The following is a 12,615-nucleotide window of genomic DNA, read 5'->3' on the forward strand; positions in this document are numbered from 1 at the left end:
CTGGTCTACATAGTAAGTTCTAGGTCAGCTAGAGCAACATAGCTATATAGTGTGTCCCTGTCTCCAAGTAAGTAAGTAAATAAATACAAAAAAAAGAGGAAAGCACTCCTACAAATGGGAGTGGACTAGTATTTGTGGACCATAATGAACTAAAAAACTGTAAGAGTGTTTTCAAGGGCTGGGACTGTAGCTCAGCTCAGTTGGCCGAGCATTTGCCTGACAGACACAGCCTGGCTTGGATTTCCTAGCACTACATAATAAAATCAGGAGCATTGGTATATTGCCTTGATCCTCGCACTCAGGGGTGGAGGTCAAAAAAAAATTCCAAGTCTTCCTTGGCTACATGGCGGATTTGAGGACAGCCTGGGCTCCAGGAGATACTGGAGCATTAAAACAAACAACCAAAACCGTTTTCAAGTATCGTTTCACGTCTTTGAAATAATAGATATGACTAATTACATATCATTTTTCTCTGTTTGCTAAATTTAGCTCCCCCAGCATCAGTTCTAGTCTCTAACTTAATAACACTGTTATTAATAGATGGGATTTTATATTCTAAGGACTCTGCCTTTCCACAGTTTGCCAGCCTGTGAAGAGCCCGGCGTGAGGGGCTGGAAGAACATGGTGATGGAGAGAAGCTGGATCCTGTGCCTCAAAGACCATCTTCAGGTCGAGGAAAGCCTGCTCTTCACAAGAGTCATTCTAGTGATACTTTGTTTGTATTTTAGTAAATAAAGTCTGCTTGAAGATCAGAATGCAAAGCTAAACCACTAGAGGCCATGGAATGGTGTAACAAACCTTTAATCCCAGGATTTAGGAGACAGAGTTCAAGGTTACCCTGGACTACACAGGATCCAGCTAGAAACAAATCCAGGTGGTAGTAGCGCACATCTTTAATCCTAGTGTTTGGGAGTCACACACTTTTAATCCCAGCACTAGGGAGGTGGAGACAGGAGCAATATGGCTGAACAGAGAACGGAACGTAAAGGGGAAGAGACAGGAACTCACTGGAGTGAGGAGTCTGAGGATTCGTGGAAACAGGATCTTGCCCTTTTCGGTCTGAAGATTTGGCAGAGGTGAAAGGTCTCTAGTGGTTGGCTGCTTTGCTTTTCTGATCTTCAGCTTGAACCCCAACGTCTGCCTCTGGGTTTGTATTATTCATGCAATAAGTCGTCACTAACAGTTCTCCCCACCACCACCACCACCACCAATGACCCAAAGAATCGCCTCTGCTCTTTGCATTTGCCCCTTTAACTGCAAAGTCAGGGGATCACACTGGGTTTGGCCTTTCTACTCTTTCCAGGGGCGGCTGGCTACACTGAAAGGCTAAACTCTGACCACAGAGCTTCCCATCCGGGGGTCCAGATGAACCTCAGACACTGAGCCCCTCGAGCCTGACACAGAAGCTCACACCTCACTCAGTCCTTGCAAGGGTTCGGCTTATTTACACAAGTTGGCTGTGAAGTGTTGCTAGGTAACCGTATCTAATGTTAAAGGCCAAAGGTGACACGTAAGGCGGAGAGATGGTAAGAAAAGATCGTGAGTCAGCGACACCCAATGAACAAGAGCCGGTGCTCGTCCTGCCTGCTTCTTGCTGGGATGATGAGGGGGCCTTGCAAAAACGGAGAGCTGTTCTTCGTGAAACTTAACCCATACAGTTGGGCAGAGAGGCGGCACACTAGGCGAAAGCTAGATTGTTGGTCCTGCTGCCGCGCGTCAGGCGGCAGAGCAGTGCCACAGGGAGCGCTACAGAAAGGCTTCAGCCTTCCTCGCTCCACCACTCTAGAGAGCACATTCCTCCCATCTCACCCAACCTGGGAACACAGCAAAGGGATTCTAGGACCGCCGCACCATGGTGGATGCCTTAGCGGACCTCTACATGTCGCGTTCAGATGCTGATTCTAACTCTCCCGGTGGGGGATTAGGGGGCCTCCGGAAGGAGCTCAGAATAATGTTAGTGCCCAGAAGAAGGAACCAGAGTACAGAACCAGAAATAAGGTGGTGATATCCCTACTATACTACTTTATCTCAGGCTCACGGCTGCCTGAGGGATGTCTGTTGTGTAACTCACTCTATTTAGAACGGTTTTGTTCTAACTGTCTGACTCTATGCCTGGAGACAGATCCGGCATGCCCAATGCTCTCCCATACAGCTGGTTCACCTGCAAACAGAACCCTTCATGTGCTAGTCTGATGTGTCTGTAGTGGAATTACATACTGCCTTGAGACTTGACTGAAATAGACAATAGGTATATTTTAGGGTTTGTTTTGTTTGTTGCTATTTTTTGTTGCTCGTTTTGTTTTGTTTGTTTTCTTTGTGTTTTTGAGACAGGGTCTCACTCGGTAGCCCTGGTTGGCCTGGAACTCACTTTGTAGACGAAGCTGGCCTCGAACTCACAGAGATCCGCCTGCCTCTGCCTCCCGAATGCTGGGATTAAAGGTGTGCACCACCACCGCCAGGCAAAAGATTTATTTTTATTTACGTATCTGAGTGTTTGTGTGCGTGTGTGTCATGTATGTGTGGATGCCCACAGAGAAGAGCATTGGATTTCCGGGAGGTGGACTTACAGGCAGTCGGGAATCACCAGAGTGGGTCCTGGGAATAGAACACAAGTCCTCCAGAAGAGGAGGGGCGAATGCTTTTAACCACTGGCCATCTCTCCAAACCCAATGTCTTACTTTTAAACAGCTGAATAACGAAAAGAAGCCACCAAGGTGTTACCACCTAGAATGAATTGAGGACCGGTCATAGTCATGAATTTTTTTCTGGGGCCAGCTGGGGTTCCAGGTAGGGGCAGTAACACCGGAAGTGGCGGCTTTCTGGCATCAGCTGCTTCCTGTCAAGCTCCACTGGAAACCCATCCCACAGCGAATAGTTAATTAAAGTCAGTGCGGGTTCCCGGATGAGTTCTCCCAGCTGAGTGAGCACCAAGCTTCAGGGTCCAACTCCGCAGTTGCTGCAAGTTACTCTTGCAATGTTGTTTTGGTTTTTCATTAGAAAATAAGGAACCAAATTCCAGGGACCGATGAGTCCAAGCTGAGTTAACAAAGAAACAAGGGCAAAGTTAAACAAAACTGCTGACTGCACCAGCCCCCACGAAGATCGCTGCCCTTGATCACAAGGTTAGAAAAAGAATTCCTTCTGAACCACCCTCCAAAGAAAACGGAAACAAATTGGAAACACCTTCAGGGTATCTGGGGAAAGTACCTGAGGAGAGCACCCCCACCTCATCTGTTCCCACTTACAGGCTGCAGCTGAAGAGAGGCGAGTAGGAAGTGCCACCCCCACGTGCAGGACAGGCATGGGGGGTTGCTTATTTCTCTCTCTCTCTCTCTCTCTCTCTCTCTCTCTCTCTCTCTCTCTCTCTCTCTCTCTCCATCCCTCCCTCCTCCTCCCTCGCTCCCTCCCTCCCTCCCTCCCTCCCTCCCTCCCTCCCTCCCTCCCTCCCTCACTTGTCACATTTCTATTTTAGGGAAATAGCTGCCATGCTTTCTTGGTGTGGCCCTGTGGACTTATATGACATAGCATGGGTCTGATTGCAACTCCTGCTCACACCTGTGAGACGCAGAGGCCGTGTCACACAGCCAGGCCTCCCTCTCCCAGAAGCAGAAACTTGACAGTCACAATATACAACAATGTTAACGGTTTCACCCCACTAAGATTGGGGCTAAATTTAGTGATTATCGGTCAGTATCTGAAGTAGGTGCTGCTTTTACTAAACCTCCCCAGTGGAAGTGGCTTTGGAAATGGACAAGAGACTTTGCTGAGAGTGGCTGAGAGCCTTGGATAATCTCGGCAGGCTTCCCGTGCTTGCAGGAAAGCAAGGCCTAGGCTGTGAGAAATGCAAGGATGGGCCTGGTAGTAGTGATACCTTTAATCCTAGAACTCAGGAAGTAGAGGCAGGCGAATCTCTGTGAGTTCGAGACCAGCCTGGTCTACAGAGCGAGTTCCAGGATAGCCAGGGCTACACAGAGAAACCTGTCTCAAAAAACCAAAAAAAAAAAAAAAAAAGAAAAGAAAAGAAAAGAAAAGAAATGCAAGAATGGGTTGTTGTAAAGCAGCCACTACTGATCAGTGCTATCTGCCGCAGCCATGGGGACAGAAGCAGATTACCGGGTGCTTTCCTGGGGACATTTCAAATCGGAATGTTGGGATTTGCCTGATTCCTCCAGTTGCTTCAAGTAAGATGCTGATGGGGATACTTCAGCAGAAAAAGCAGTTGGCACTGTACCTGGGGTGACCTGGACAAGTGTCTCTTCACCCCAGATGACAGACCAAAGTAAGGGTATCACCAAAGTCTAACCTGGCAAACCAATGAGTTTATTGGGTGAGAGGCCATTTATAGAATCAGAAATAACTCACAGGCAGCTGTGTCATGAGAAGCCCACCCCAGTGTGAGTAACAGCTCATAAAAGCTGAGTGCTGAGCTCAGCATACCACTTAGAGACAGCTCAATGGGTTGGAGAGTCCCTCGGGGCAACCAGTCTGGTCTGAGTCACTTCATCAGTCCTTACTGCTTATCGGACTTGGGGGCTGGTGAGCTGTGATACAGTCAGCTTCAGGGACTTCCTGGGAGTCTTTAGTTGTTTACTTGAGTCTGAAGAGCCTTCTTTAGAAGTCATTGGGTCTTAACAGAGGAAACTGTTACATAGCAGGAGCTGGGACTTTGGAAATGGTCAGCCTTCTCAGAAGCAAACTATGCCCAAGTGTGAAATGGCTTTCAAGCAAAGATCAGATACAGGGGTGTGCCAGGAAAGCTGTCACCCAGAGATCTGTAGGTATGACCAAATACATACATACATACGTACGTACGTACGTGTGTGTGTGTGTGTGTGTGTGTATTAGATTTTAGCAGCAGGGGAGATAGCTCAGTAAGTAAAGTGCTTTCCTCCAGTCTAAAGACCTGACTTCAGACCTGAAAAACACAGGTATAGATCTGGGCTTGCCATACACCAGCCTGTAACTCCAGCCTTGTGGGAAGGGGAGAAGATCCAGCAGAGCTGAACTGAGGAGTTTCCAGTTCTGTGAAAGACTCTGTCTCAAAAAATAAAGGTGGAGAGTGATCAAGGAACAACCCGTGACATTGGCATTGGGCTCCCACATGCCAGTGCACATAGATGCACACGCACCTGAACATACATGTGCACAGCACACACACACACACACTTCAGAAATACAAAAGGCGTCACCTCAGACAACCTTATTCAAACAAATGGTCCTTCACTGAGATTAAGAGCACACCTCCCAGACCAAGCAGTCAGTGCCCTGGTGGGTAACTCCTCCTCATTGCTCTCAGGGCTGATGCCCTGCTCAGCACACACTGTTTCCAGAATTGGAACCCCACTAAGGTAGGCATTACTCCTGACGGTCATTTATTTTTTGTAAATGTGACTTTCACCTTCATGCTCAGGCCCATTTCCCCTCCCTCCATCTTGCTTTCCCACCTGTTAATCCATTTGCTCTAGGAGAGGCCAGAACAAAGAGGCCTCATGATGAAGAACTGAGGCAAAGGCCAGCACAGAGCTGAAGATTCTCTCCAATTGGTCATGTGGCTATCTGGTGTCAAAGGTCCTTCTGTCTATGTGTTGCTTTAATTGGTTAATAAAGGAACTGCTTTGGACCTATAGCAAAGCTGTAGGGGAACAGAGAGATAGGCGGGGAAAACTAAACAGAATGCTGGGGAGAAGGAAGGCAGAGAGAGCGAAGCCATGGAGCCGCCAGAGTCAGACATGCCGAATCTCTGCTGGTAAGCCACTGCCACGTGGTGATATACAGATTAATAGAAATGTGTTAAATTAACATAAGAGTTATCCAATAAAAAGCTAGAGCTAATGGGCCAAGCAGTGTTTTAATTAATATAGTTTCTGTGTGGTTATTTTGGTTCTGGGCGGTCGGGACGAACAAGCGGTTTTCTCCTACAGCTATCCATTTGGGAAACAGATTCTTGGACCCTAGAAAAGCACCAGAAGATTGCACCCCAGGACACGTACTGAAGCTAACTTCCCGAGAAACTCTGAGTAAAAGCCACTGAGCTAGGGTGCTCAGATTCCTGACACTTAGAAGGCACATGAACTACTAAGTGTTGGTGGGTAGTGTTCATTTGTTGAGAACAAGATCAGTCTCAATGCAGCCCATGCTGACTTTGAACTTGCAATCTTCCTGCCTCACCCTCCTGTGGGCTGACCATAGTCATCTACCATCATGCCTGGCAGTATTGCTGTTAAATTGCGGGTTTCTGATGCATTGGCAGCTGGGTCCTTGCCAAATTCAGCGTGTCCCTTCAGGGCTGGCTTTCATGAACCAACTAACCAATCATGAATCAGATCTCAGGGCACCTTTATCAGGTGCTACTGGGCTCTCCTACTCAGAACACTGACCACCAGCTCTTAACACCAAGGTCAAGTGCTCGACACCTCGAGATAGCCCTTATGTCTGGAACTCTCTGACCTCACTCAGATTGGCCAGCCTCACCCTGCCTTACCCACTTCTTCCCATGGAATCAAGAAAGGCGTTCTTTAAGGAGACATTATATCAGACACCAACGGCATTCAGAAAATCAGTAAGTTATGCCTTAAAACCTTATCTTCCACCAAACTGCAAAAATCTTTAAAAATGCACAAATTTCTAGATTCACAGAGCCTACCTAAATCAAACCACTTGAGACAACAACTTCATTTTTCAGAGCAGTAATAAACATTATCTCTGCTAAACAAAGCCCAGACTTTGGAGGACTGACTGCTCAACTCTACCAGACTTTTAAAGAACTAATACCAAATGTTTATCAAACCACTCCATAAAATAGAAATAGGAAGAAGGCTACCATTCTCCACACAGGGCCAGATTTACCCTAACCCTAAAACAAAACACACGCGCGCGCGCGCACACACACACACACACACACACACACACACACACAATTACAGGCAAGTCTTCCTGGTGAAAACAGATGCAAACATTCTCAATAAAATGCTTGCAAGCTGAAGTCAAGAGCACATCAAAAAGATCATCCATCATGTTCAACGTGGCTTCTTCCCAGTGATATAGAGATGGTTTAACACATGTATATCAATAATGGTATACATCCCATAAATAAACTCAAGACAGAAATCCCACTATCATCTCAAAGATGAAATAAAGATGGTTTAACGTGTGTATATTGATAATAGTATACATCCCATAAATAAAATCAAAACAGAAATCCCACTATCATCTCAAAGATGCAAAAAAAAAAACCCTTCTGACAAAAGCCCAAATTTCTTCACCAAAAGCTCTCAAAAAAACTAGAAATAGAAGGACCGTGCCTCAACATGATTATGGCTTATAAGAATGAACTTATATCTCAGTTATGCTAAATGGTAAAAAAATCAAAGCTACTCCACCCAAATCAGGAACAGACAATGGAGTCTACTTTCTCCACTCATATGCAATACGGTACTTGAGTTCTTAGCTAGAGCAACAACCAGAGGGGGACAGGAGGGAGACAAATAGGAAACGAAAAAGCAGAAGTCTTTATGGGTAGATGATACATGAGAGACCCTACAGACTCCACTAGAAAACCCTTAGATCTGGCTAACCCTTTCAGCAAAGGATACAAAAATAAATCGGTAGTCTTTCTATATACCAATAACAAAGATGTTAATAATCAGTAGAACTTGCTCTGTAGACCAGGCTGTGATGGGGAAAGCCTTGCTAACCAATAATATTTAAGAAGTGGAAAACGTTCTAAGGTCCAGCTGAAATGAATCAAGTTAACATTCTCTTGAGTCTGCATGTTTTCCTATGGGCCCACATGTTGAGAGCTTGGTCCTCAGTTTGGGGCACTACTGTGCAGCTGTAGAGTTTGGCCAGCAGGGCAATTCTTTGGCAGTTGGTTATGCCCACTCCTGGTCTAACCTGCCTCCTAGTCCATCACAATGTAACCAGCCACTCCCTTACACTTGGCCATCGTGGGGAGCACCGTGCCCGCCACCCTACTATGATGGACTGAAACTTCCAGAAAGTGACCCCAAATAGACCTTGAAGTTGTTTCTGTCGGGCACGTTGATGAAGAGAACACAAAGGAACAAACAAACAAGTTTTCTATCCACGCATGATCTATGTATAACTTCGTGCTCCAAATCACTGCCTGATTTTGTTCTTGTCTGTGGGATGGACATACACGGCCTGTGTGAGCTATTGAGCTGTGTTAAATCAAAAGAACTCAATGGCAGAACTCTGAGCTCCAGGGCCAGACTGAGTGCATCCCAGCTCTGCTCCTGAGTTTAACCCATGGCCTCATGAGCTCATCTGTAAACCCGGTAGAAGTGCTGCCCACCGCATGAAGACCTTCTGAGGACTAAATGACACAAAGTGCCCAGAGCATTGCCTGGCTCTTGATAAAACTCCATAGATAGATGGCAGCCTCTGCGTCGTTTGAGAACCTCAGGGTCTCCATGCTGTGCAGTACACGGGCTCACCCACACTGGACTGAACAGAAAGAGAACTTGTCACTCTCTACCAAGGCTGCTCAGGGCCAAGCAATGGACTGGGCTCCACGCTTGTTCAAACAACAACTTTGGTGAATGGGCTGTAACAACAGCCCCCGCCCCATTAAGTTGTGACAAGCTGCCTTGAAGAATTCCAACTTGCTAGACCACACAACTGCATAAACCAGTTACCTAAAATACATTTAAATCTACCCACTTATCCACCCTGGTCTACCAGGATTATCATAACTAAGAACTACCGATTGGGTGACTTCAACAACGGACATTTATTTTCTTACAGTTATGGAGGACAGAAGTTCAAGATCAAAGTGCTGCCATAGTTTGTGTCTGGGGAGGTTTCCTTCCTGCCTCTCACACAGCTGCCTTCTGCATGTCCTCACGTGACTTTTCTTCAGCACACCCGTGGAAAAAGAGAGACACCGTTTGTCTCTTTCTCTCCTGGAAAGACAGTTGTCCTTTTGTCCACAGGCCTCAGCCCATGACCTCATTTCGCCTTCGTTACCTCCCTCAAGGCTCTACCTTCAAACTCAGTCTCAACTGAACTGAGGGGAACTTCTTCAACATTTGAGTTCAGGGATGAGGCATGATCCAAACAGAGCTCTATAGACCCGTCCTATCAAACAACAATGTGTAAGCCAAATGAACCCTTTCCCCCACAACTTGCTTTTGGTTATGGTGTTTTATGGCAGCAATAACTAAGACAAGCTGGTACCAAGATTGTGGTATATTGCTGTGGCAGACATAGGTGTGTTTTAGGTGGACTGTGGAAGGACTTTGGTACTTTGGGCTAAAAAAGCCTCTGAGCTTGATGGGGTGGTTTGCTATTTTGAACTAAGATTCTGTTGTTCTGATGGAAACAAAGGCAGAGACCCACATCCAAGCTCTGGACTGAGCTCCCAAGATCCAGTTGAAGAGTGGAAGGAGCAAGAGTATGAGCAAGGAATTCAAGACCGTGAGGGGTTCACACACTGAGACAGTTTGCTTGAGCTAATGGCAGCTCACCAACTCCAACTGGACTGGGAGTGAACAAGCATGGGATCAAACTAGTCCCTCTGAATGTGGTTGACAGCTGGGGCAGACTGAGGGACCACTGGCAGTGGCACTGGGATTTGTCTCTACTGCATGTACTGGCTTTTTGGGATCTTATTCTCTTTGGGTGTATTCCTTGCTCAATCTAGCTGTAGTAGGGAGGGCCTTGGACTTTCCTCAGGGCAGGGTGCCTTGCCCTCTCTTAGGATTGGAGGAGGGTGGGGTGGGAGGGTGTGTAGAGGGAGTGGGAAGAGGGGAGGGAGTGGGAATTTGGGTTGGCATTTTTTTAAGTAATAAAATAATAATAATAAAAAGAATAAAAAAGATTCGGTTGTTCCGGTCAGCTAGGGCTAAAGATTCAGCACGATTAACAAAAGACTGGCAATGCTGAAGTGAAACCTTTGCATCACTGGCAATAATGGATGCTGCTCTGCTGGAGCAAGAAATTAGCCATGATTGTAAGAGGCCAGCATCACCGAGGTGAAGTCTTCTGGGAAGTGTTTCCTCAGAGCCGGCATACACAAGCTGTGTTCCAGGAGCAGCCGAAGCTGTACTTTGTGCTGGCAGCAGAACTTGGTAGTGCAAGTCACCCAGGTGGTCCTGGTTTTGAAGGCATGAAGGGATCACGGAGAACAGTTGGGGCTTCGCACTGTCGGCATCCAGGAGAGGCCCTTGGTAAAAGTACAGCCCAGCTGCAGCAAGCATCCTCAGTATTTTGGAGATGCCAGTACCAAGGGATGACCACCAAGCAGCATCAGTAGGTGAAGTCAGTCAGAACCCAGAAGACAAGCTGTGCCTGCTGCAGAGGGTGGAGCTGGAGACCAGAAGATCCTGAGTGGATCCCAGACAGTGGACATGGACTTATTTGCACTATTGGAGTCTTGTTCAAGTTGTGACTGTGCCCTGGTTCTTTTGTCTTGAAGAAGATATTGAATTTACTTATGATTTTTATAGAGGCCCACAATGGAAAGACTGATCTTTTCAATGAGATTTTGAATTTTTAGAGAGATTGGATATTTAAAAGAGACTGAAATTTTAATATTTGATTTTGCAAAGACTGTGGGACTTTTAAAGTTATTTTTATTTTTTAATGTGAGATCTTGGGGATGAATTAAGAAAGGAAAGGTATGGCTTAATGGTGATGTGTTTGTGTGTCAAGTTGACAAGGGGCAGTTGTACTGAGAAGTGCGGTGAGACTCGAATTGGTCTCAATAATAAAAACCTGGAATCAGATATCGAGAGTGAAGGCTGTTCGAATCGGTCTCAATAATAAAAACCCGGAGTCAGATATCGAGAGTGAAGGCTGTTCGAATCGGTCTCAATAATAAAAACCCCGAGTCAGATATCGAGAGTGAAGGCTGAAAGACAGAGAAGCAGAGCAGCAGCCACTGCTTCTTACCTCCACTGATTCCTCAAACCAAAGGGGCGCTCCTGTTCCTATGAATTCTCAGACTAAATGCCTGAGCTCCTGTCCACTCCCTTCTTTTATTCCTCTTTCCACCCAGCCCTATCTTGCCTGTCCCCACCTTCCTAGTGCTGGGATTAAAGGTGTGTGGCCACCACCGCCTGGACACTGTGTTAACTAGTGGCTTAGCTCTGCACTCTGATCCTCAGGCAAGCTTTATTTGTTAGATCATAAACAAAATATCGCCACAGGGTAGACCCACAAACTGGAGTTATCTGTAAGGAGGGAATCTTAATTGAGAAAATGCAGCCATAAGATCTGGTTGTAAGGCATTTTCTCAATCTGTGATCAATAGGGGAGCTCATAGCGTATAGTGCCAACTCTGGGCTGATGGTCCTAGGTTCTATAAGAAGTCAGACTGAGCAAGCCAGGGGAAGCAAACCAGTAAGCAGCACCCCTCCATGGCCTTTGCATCAGCTCCTGCCTCCTGGTTCCTGCTCTGTTTGAGCTCCTGTCCTGACTTCCTTCAATGGCAAATAGTAATAAGGAAGTGTAAGCTGAATAAACCCTTTCCTCCCCACTTGCTTTTTGGTCATGGTGTTTTGTTGTAGCAACAGAAACCGTGACTAAGACAGTTCTGTTTTTCTGGAAAACCCCTAAGTGGCAGACAGAACAGAATTGAGCACTTTGTCACACACAGTTGTTCAGCTGATCCCAGTGCTAAGCTTTTTAGCCTGTTGTCACCACAGCCTGCTTAGTACAAGTGGTCACATGTGCTATTTTTCAAATGAGAAAGACAAGGACTGCATCTTTCATATGTAGACTCTAGAAAAACAGACTATGCAACAGAAAGGGAGCTATTGGAGGACAGAAGGTCGGAGGCAGACTGTACAGTGTGGGGGTGAGTGTGAGGAAAGCATGTTTGTATGAGAGTGCCAGCAGGAAAACCAGGCACAGTGGCACATGCCTGCAATCCCAGCACATGGGAGGTGTAGGCAGGAGAATTAGGAGTACACGGTCATCCTTAGCTACATAATGAATTGGAGGCCAGCCTGGGTTGTGTGACATGTCTCCAATAAATGTAATAATGAAAATCATAAATCTTTTGTAATTAATGTACACTAAAAAAGCATAATAAAAAGGGTATTCTTATTTAACACTCCCCGAACTACTAAGGTAAAGCCTTGACATATAAAGCCAGACATTAGAAATGGCTGTTTAATATTTCTGCTGATAAAGCAGGTTTGAAAACACTGCAGTTTTATGAATTAAAATGACAAAAGGTTTATAATAGCTCTATTGATAATCATGCTGAATCAGAGCCAACCTTAACAACCAACGAGTGATTCAACAAGCTGTTGTACATCTGCACAATGGAATACTGCTCAAACATAGAAGGAAACAAATTATTCCCATAGCCTACGGCATGGCGAGTAGACACCAATGACAGACGCGGGCATGGAAAGGCTTTAGCTGGCCTGTCCCATTCACAGTGTTCTGGAAGCTGAAACTGGAGGCGGAGCTCACGAGGTGTGACAGTTTCTACAATGTAATACATCGATGAGGTTCTGGGTTTGAGTCCAGAACTGCTTCAGTAATTATGAGTGCACACACTTGTAATCCCAGCCTTCAAGAGGTGGTGGGTGCAGAAGGGTCAGAAGTTTAAGGTCACCCTCCATCATGAGTCTGAGGTCA

Source organism: Microtus pennsylvanicus, chromosome 6 (assembly GCF_037038515.1).
Source record: "Microtus pennsylvanicus isolate mMicPen1 chromosome 6, mMicPen1.hap1, whole genome shotgun sequence".
Lineage (NCBI taxonomy): Eukaryota > Metazoa > Chordata > Mammalia > Rodentia > Cricetidae > Microtus > Microtus pennsylvanicus.